General features: G+C 35.8%; 1 protein-coding gene across 2 annotated transcripts in view; it reads left to right on the top strand.

Annotated features, from left to right (window-relative positions):
- Positions 1 to 7,217: 7,217 nt before the first annotated feature.
- Positions 7,218 to 7,385, top strand: part of RAB3A (RAB3A, member RAS oncogene family) — a 388,099-nt gene continuing 387,931 nt past the window's right edge. Inside the window, exon 1 of one of the 2 annotated variants that reach the window (XM_044053827.1) lies at positions 7,218 to 7,315. The gene's annotated coding sequence lies outside the window, so the exon portion shown is untranslated. The remainder of the gene's footprint in view (positions 7,316 to 7,385) is intronic. The other variant, XM_044053828.1, reaches the window with a different exon arrangement.

Below are 7,385 nucleotides of genomic sequence, written 5' to 3'. Positions count from 1 at the left end.
TGTCATTTTTTGGGCAAGGTGCAGGAATTCACAATGTGCAGATGCAGGAGCAGTGTGTTGGTAAGGAACAACACATTTAGAGTGACTTGCAGAGTTGAAAAGATAAGTTTCACACAGTAAGATAATGATTGACACAGCTGCAAAGGTTCAGACATTTTCAAGTACAGTGATCCATACATTCATACAGTACAAAAAGTAAAACTTCTTCAAAAGAATACAGTATGAGATTGTCTGGGATTGCAAACAGAAAACCAGATGCAAATGCTTTGGTTGATATTGCAGAACAGTATGCTAATTTATAACAACAATAATCCTATTTGTTTAACCAGGTATGCCCACTGAACTCACAGTCCCTTTTCAGGGGTGACCCGGAAGCAGAGTCTGGTTGCATAACCTGCTCAAGGTCACACAGTAGGCAAACAAGGTCTGAGGGAATCAAATCCTGTGCCATAGGAAGTAAAGCTTGTAACCTTAACCTCTGCAGCAACTGCCAGACTAATTTGTCTAAGCTGCATTTCAGGTACTACAAAATAATAAACATAAACATAAATTCAGAGGTGTCACCTGTTATCTGTACATCAAAGAAAGTGCCAGTGGCTCTGACACAGCAAATTATCAAGGAAAGAATTATTTATATTTTTCTTCATTAAACTTTCTTTACTTAGTGTTTTAGTTTAAATAGATAAAGTACTTGGCACAGGTCCTACTTTGGTTTAAAAAAAACAAAGAGTGTTAGGGACTGTCTGGAGGAAAAAAAACTAAGTAGAGTGTTAGGGACTGTCTGGAGAAAATAAAACTAAGGGTGATAATATATAAATGGTTACTGGGGGTGGTGCCAGGTCTGCTAGGTTTCAGCTGGGTAAATGGTTGGTGGGGTCCTTTTCACCCGTTTTGCATATTCATTAAGACTTGGTGTCTTTTTTACCTGTTTTGCATGTCAAATATAACTCAGTGTTCACCCAGCAAACAAGTCATCCTATTACAATGTTTCCTGTTCTGAAGTAAATTATTTTTGTGTGAAGCATGATCCATAAGTAATGTATAAAACCCAAAAAATGTCCTTTTATACAAGATACTACTTAACAAATCCAGTAAATAACATACCTCACAGAATTCACAGTCTCTTTCACCCTAGAGGCTTTTTCAGGTCCATCATTTAATCAGACAGTATAGCCTGTATTATTATCTGTCTTAGACCCTTTTTGGCCAAGGGCCTCCAGATCAAATTACTACTTGCTACATGTACTCTGTAAATGCAGTGCCCACTTTTGTGAGGCTCATTAGCTTGATAGTGATGATATTTATATATAATACAATGGCCATGATCACTTTTCTGGGGCTCATATACAGAGAAAATTAAGCTAACAAAATGCTTGTTACATGCTGACCAAACACAATGAAAGGATTTAAGTAATATGACTTGGAGTTAGCATCCTCAAAGCTATAACAGTCTTTATGGAACAACTAGAATTGTGTCCTGGTGCTTTGCATGCCATAAAAACACATTCACCATTTGAGTTCCATTTGTTCAACAGCAGCATTGTTAATGCCCTCCAATGGCTCTGTTTCCAGTTTGTAATGTGGAAGAGAAATCCTTGGCGGTCCGAGTGGTCAAGGCTATGTTTAGCAAGTGAGTTTTTGAAAATCTTTGGTCTGATGTTAAGAGGTGGTGCACTAGTCTTACTTTAAACTTGTTAACAGTTGTGTCTACATGAAAAGCAGTAGAAGATTTGCATTGGGCTTTGTAAGTGACTAACTGTTACAGTCCCCTCTGATCTTAATCAGAACTATGTTCCTCAGTACAGCACAATGAAAATAGTCAGTTATACATAGAAGCACAAAAGCTTCAGTTAGGGAGACCACATTTCCATGTGGTGCAATCTGAATTATCACCCCGAGGTATTATCTCCAGCCACTCTTTGCTTTTAAATAAAAAACAAAAGTAGGACCCATGCCATGTACCTTCTCTAACTGCTGGTTGCTTGAGATAATCACACAGTTTTCTGTTACCAGCCTGCATATTTCCTTTTAGTATTTTGTGACAATTAATGCTAGATGTCTTTTTCTTTCTTCCTCTTTTGGGTCTTTGTACAAGTTACAGAATTGTCCCAAAATTCTCCCTGGTGGTTCCTACATTATGGGGGTCATTGATGCTTTCAATGCAGCAATAGAATCAAGTCTAATTTTTAGCATTCTGCTGTTGTGTAACCCCTGTACATAAAATCCCTTTGTAGGTCCAGAAGTGGTTGGTGAAGTCTTTGGTTTCTTTCAACACTCTGGCCAGCCTCATTCCCTGGGACTTGATAACATTTATTGTTGCTATGGCAGTATATACTGTGGTTATGAAGCAGCCTGTTCACCCTAGTAGCTTTATATACAGATTATTAGAACAGCTATCTTCTCCCAGATTTTTGGTTTTGGCTAAGACAAGAAAATTGGCTGATTCTTTACTGTGGTTAGCTGTGAATTTAAGGAAATCTGTGGATTGATTTATGTGGCTTAGTTGCCACTGTTTCATATTGCCATGCAACTAGTAAGTGCAGAGTGTATCTTGTACATTTGCAAGCATTCCATTATTCATGAATGTGGATTGCTATCCAATGCTTGTTTGTAATCTATTCATGCCATATTTAGATTCTTCGTTCTATAACTCTCTACTTTTGCTTTGTTTAGCAACAACTGATCCTTTGCTCCATATCATTTTCTTTGTTTACCTTTTTGCTCTATTGCCATAATGTATTTTTTTTCTAAATGACTATAAACTCCATCTGCATCAATTCCAGTATATAATCTGTATATTGTCAGAAGACAAGTTATCAGTCTATAGTTTGTAGGAAGAAGTGCAGGTTCACTCGTAAGGAGGAGTATCATGTTTCCTGTTGTTAGCTAACTCAGTGTCTGTTTAAGATATCATATAAGTAATTCTTAAGCTAAATCTTTGTGTACAGATGTTAATATCTTCAGACAGAAGTTAGGTACTGCATCTGGGTCTGGGCTTGTCCATTTAGGAGCTGTACCTTAATTTTGTCTCACGTTCTCTGGCTGTTACATCATTCCATTTCATATGCTCAACATTAGAGCTCCTCACTGTTTCTTTTAATTCTTCTCTCCATTTACCATCTTTGATATTTTCAACAATGTCTTCATAAATACTTCTCCAAATTGTACCTATTTCTTCTTTTTTGGTGGTGTACATATTCCTTTTGCTTTATTTCCCAATTCTCTATAAAATATTTTTAGGTCATTATTGAATTGCTTATTTTGTACTTTTCCTTTATGCTTATCTGCATGTCTTCCAGGTTTTTCTGCTTCTGCTGATATTTTAATTTATTATTGAAAACAGTTTATGATAAATCCTGGTCTGTTTTAATGTTGTACATTGATTTTTAACACAGCTATCTTTCTAAGGATTATTGATAATATGTTCCCTTATTTGCATTCTTCCAATGTTTATGCTTCTCGTCTTATTCACTTTAGAGTTTTCACTATTTGATGCTTCCATGGTGGCATTCTGCTTGTTCCCCTCCTTTCCCCTGTTACACTACATTTCTGTGGTAACACTTTACCCATTATTAGTTTAGCTGAATAATAGTATATCCTATTTATTTGTGATATCACATGAATTTCTCTTAATTGTTCTGATTAATGTGTTCATCTGTTTTACCAGTCTTTTAACATTTTGCTTCTATTTTATTTTCTGTAATCTGTTTGTTTCAGCTATCTTAATATGCCTATCCATTTATATTACATCAAACATATCTTTCCTTTGGTCATTTTCTTCTGGACTGAGAGCATTTTTATGCTATTTCCTCTGAATCTTTTAAAAAAGTTTCTTAAACATCATCCTGTCATAAAGCTTCTTCAAATGCATCCTGCTTTATATGTTGCTCCTCCACATCTTGGCCCACTGGCCTATCCTGTTACAACACTGTTTCCTGCTCCTTCCTTTGCTGTGTAACTTTACCTGGACTTTTGTACAGAGCTCCTGTATATGTGGGTCCAGAACATCATCCTGCAGCAAACCCTGTTCATATGCATCCTACTCCACCTGCTGCACCTTCATCTGGAGACCCATGTTCCATTATGTTGCAATACTGTCTGAGTTGGACTTTACACACTAAACATGTCACTTTTTAGACAGTCCATCACTTTCTATTTGTTTAACCTCTACCTCACTAATCTTCTTTTTTTACTTCCCGCCTTTGTGATCTTATTTTTTATATTGTGAAATTTTCCATGCCCAGGTGTATTTGCTTGTATTTCTCTTCAAATATATTTGGAGATGCATTTTTGTGATGATTAGTTTAGATTTCTACTTTGTGTATACACTGCATCATATCAGAGTTATTTTCTTTCCTGTGTCCATATTTATTTTTATACCTTTCAAAAACCTCTATTTTTTGTTCTTTATATTTTGTCTCTTCCTCTGTTACTTCTTTCTTTACGCGGCCCAATGTTTCTTTGTCTATATAGTGTTTTTTTGATTTGTTATATTAAGGAACATAATTTTTATCTGTAGCTTTTAACTGTTTTTATTGTGCAAGTATTTTTCTTTCCACTAATTTCTCTTACTCTTATAAAATATCCCGTTTGAAAATTTGGGGCATTTTGTATAATAGTAACAATACAGAGTTTTTTCCTTAGCATCAACAGTTCACTTTGTCATCTTTATGATTCTTTCTTGGCCTGTTACTTTTTTCTGTTTTTAAGACTACTTTTTTTCTCCTACCACTGGTGGGGGAGGGTTCACTCTCTCCCTCAGCCTTGCCTAACCCTGTGGTATGAATGCATCCATGCCCTAAGGATTCTGTGATGGCTTTTTTTTCAGCCCTGGCATCAGTGTGTTCACCAAGAGTGGGCACTTTTTTATCCTAGGATTTATACACCCAGTTTTCTTTCTTTCTTTCTTACCTACCTTTCTCCTAATCCATATTATATGCAATATACAGTCTGTACAGCAGTATTGTCTTAGTGAGAGTTTGTAAAAACAGGGTCCACCACAAAATGGTTCAGTGTAGAAGAATGAAAGTTTGTAGAGAAGTGAAACAAGGGTGATGAGTAAGTGGGACGTCATTTGCTTAAGTTATGAAAGCTGTCATAGAGATCACTTCAAGTAAGTTAAAATAGGTGGAGTAGGAGATTTAGAAAGGGTGTGCCCAATAGCATTCAGGGGTACATATAATTTGGTGTTACTGGCAAAGAATAAGAATTAGATGAAAGAGCTAGTATGTCAGGTAGAAAAAACTTGTTTTAATGGATTCCAGTTAAATAAGAATGAAAGTAAATGGACTGGATAGTGTGTAAAAATAGGAATGCAGACTATCAATAATCCAAATTTGAAACACTGGGGAAAGAAAATTGTGTTAAGGCAAGGGCTTTAAAGTTATACAGACAATTCAAGAAATTGATTTTTTGGAAAAACTTTTAAGGTTACTTAGAAAATAAAATCTTATTTAATAAAACTGGTGGTTTTAGGGGAAATTGGTGTATTTCCCTCTCTGAAAGAATCAGAGTTATCAAACGTGCTTTCTATAATTTGGGTTTCTATTCTGAATCCATTGAAAAGAGGAGCCCTGTTTTACACACAAGAGGATGATGGCTTAAGATTGCTGATCCTGATGGTTTTTTAGCATCATTAAAATTGATTTGAATTATATGAAAAACTAAATATGCTACTATGACACTTTATCATTGTTAATAGATTAATGAAAGAAAACCACACTACGGTATGGGTACTGTTAAATACACAAGAGAAATGGTATTAGAAGGTGGGGTTTAAAGAATATTGGAATAAGATATTTATTGAAATTACACAAAAGGAATACGCCTCACATTTGAAAACATGGTATAAAGCTGTAATGACAGAATATTGTATTGTAGATTCATAGCAAGACATTTTGGTTGGGAATAAAACAGACGTAAAGAGAAAGTTAGGCCGATTTAAAAAGGTAGTAGCATGGGTTGATTTCAAGTTGTGCTTGATGCTGAATAAATTACCAGTTATAGGACCCATAAAGTATAAAAGTGAGGAAGAAAGAGAAAATGTTGCATATGTCAAGATGAGATAAGCCATGCTTTTTTAAGAGATCATAACTTTTTTTAGAAGTTCATAGGTTACTTTTAGCTATAATTAAAGTCTATGTGGAAGTAGCCATGAGTTATATCAAGAATGTGAACAGTGTCCCACATGCTCATTGCAGATGGAAAAGAAATTCACTTTACCATATTATTTGGAAGCAAATCTTTAGGGCTAGGGACATAGTTTTAGAAGTCGAATTCAGGGTAGAGTTTTAGGGTTAGGGAAAGATTAAAAGTTTTTAAGTTACGGATAAAGTATTAGGGTTAGAGTTTTAGGGTTAAGGGTAGAGTGTTAGGAACAGAATTTTATGGCTAGAGTTACATTTAATACAAGGTTATTACATTTAAATGTAGTTGGTTACATTTACATTACAAGCTTCATTAGCTGTAACTTGCAGTCACATTCCAGAAAATAAGATATGCAAATAAGTTACATCTTCTAGCTGTAACTAATGCCCTGATAAAGGTTGCAGCCATTGCTCTCAACCTCTTATCTCCAGTAGTAGACATAAAGCCACAAATAATTAGGAATTATTTTAAATTGGTGGAATGAAAGAAATTTAATTACCACGCATTTTCTGAAGTCAGAGAAGTCCATAAATTTAAAGTCTGCTTGTTGATTGTAAAGCTTATTTGTAAGTAAAGGACAAAGTCACAGATTCTAGGAAGGGTCACAATTCCGAGCTAGAATCAGGGAACAACCCTGAGAAGTAGGGATAAACGACAGAGGTCAGGCCATGTGTTAGATGAACAGTTAAGCCGTACTTACATAAGATATATTGCGCCTTTGGCCAGAAACAAATCATTTTAACTTAAGGTTGTTATAATTCACAGCTGGACAGACCATCTTAAGGTATACAGCTCCGCACACCCACCAGTTATTTATTATTCTCATCCAACAGAATAACTCTCCACAGCACACGTACAGTCTAACAAGGGAAGGGACGGAACTTATCTGCTGAGACCTTCTTAGTGTGTTCTTCAACACAGAAGCAGCAAATTCGTGAATAATGTATTAACCCCATTCTGTGACATAAAAGGTGTATTTCTAGCCAGACAGTGTCCGTGCTGCCCACGCGCACATCTTCGTGGTTCATTGGAGAAAAACCTGGACTCCTTCATCTGCCCCACCCATCTAGCAAACGCCAATCAGCCGACGTCACTGGCTCTGCTGCAGGTGCAAGAAGAGAAGTGCTGCATTGGTGCAATTGGAGCTCTGAAATAAATAATAAACAAGGTAAGCTCTCTTTCTCATTTTTATGTTTAAATTAATTGAGCAATAACAAAACGTGTAATTGTTTTATGTG

This window comes from Protopterus annectens, chromosome 13.part0, assembly GCF_019279795.1.
Source record: "Protopterus annectens isolate FY-2018-M chromosome 13.part0, PAN1.0, whole genome shotgun sequence".
NCBI lineage: Eukaryota > Metazoa > Chordata > Ceratodontiformes > Protopteridae > Protopterus > Protopterus annectens.
This window is presented reverse-complemented; position numbering and strand designations above follow the sequence as displayed.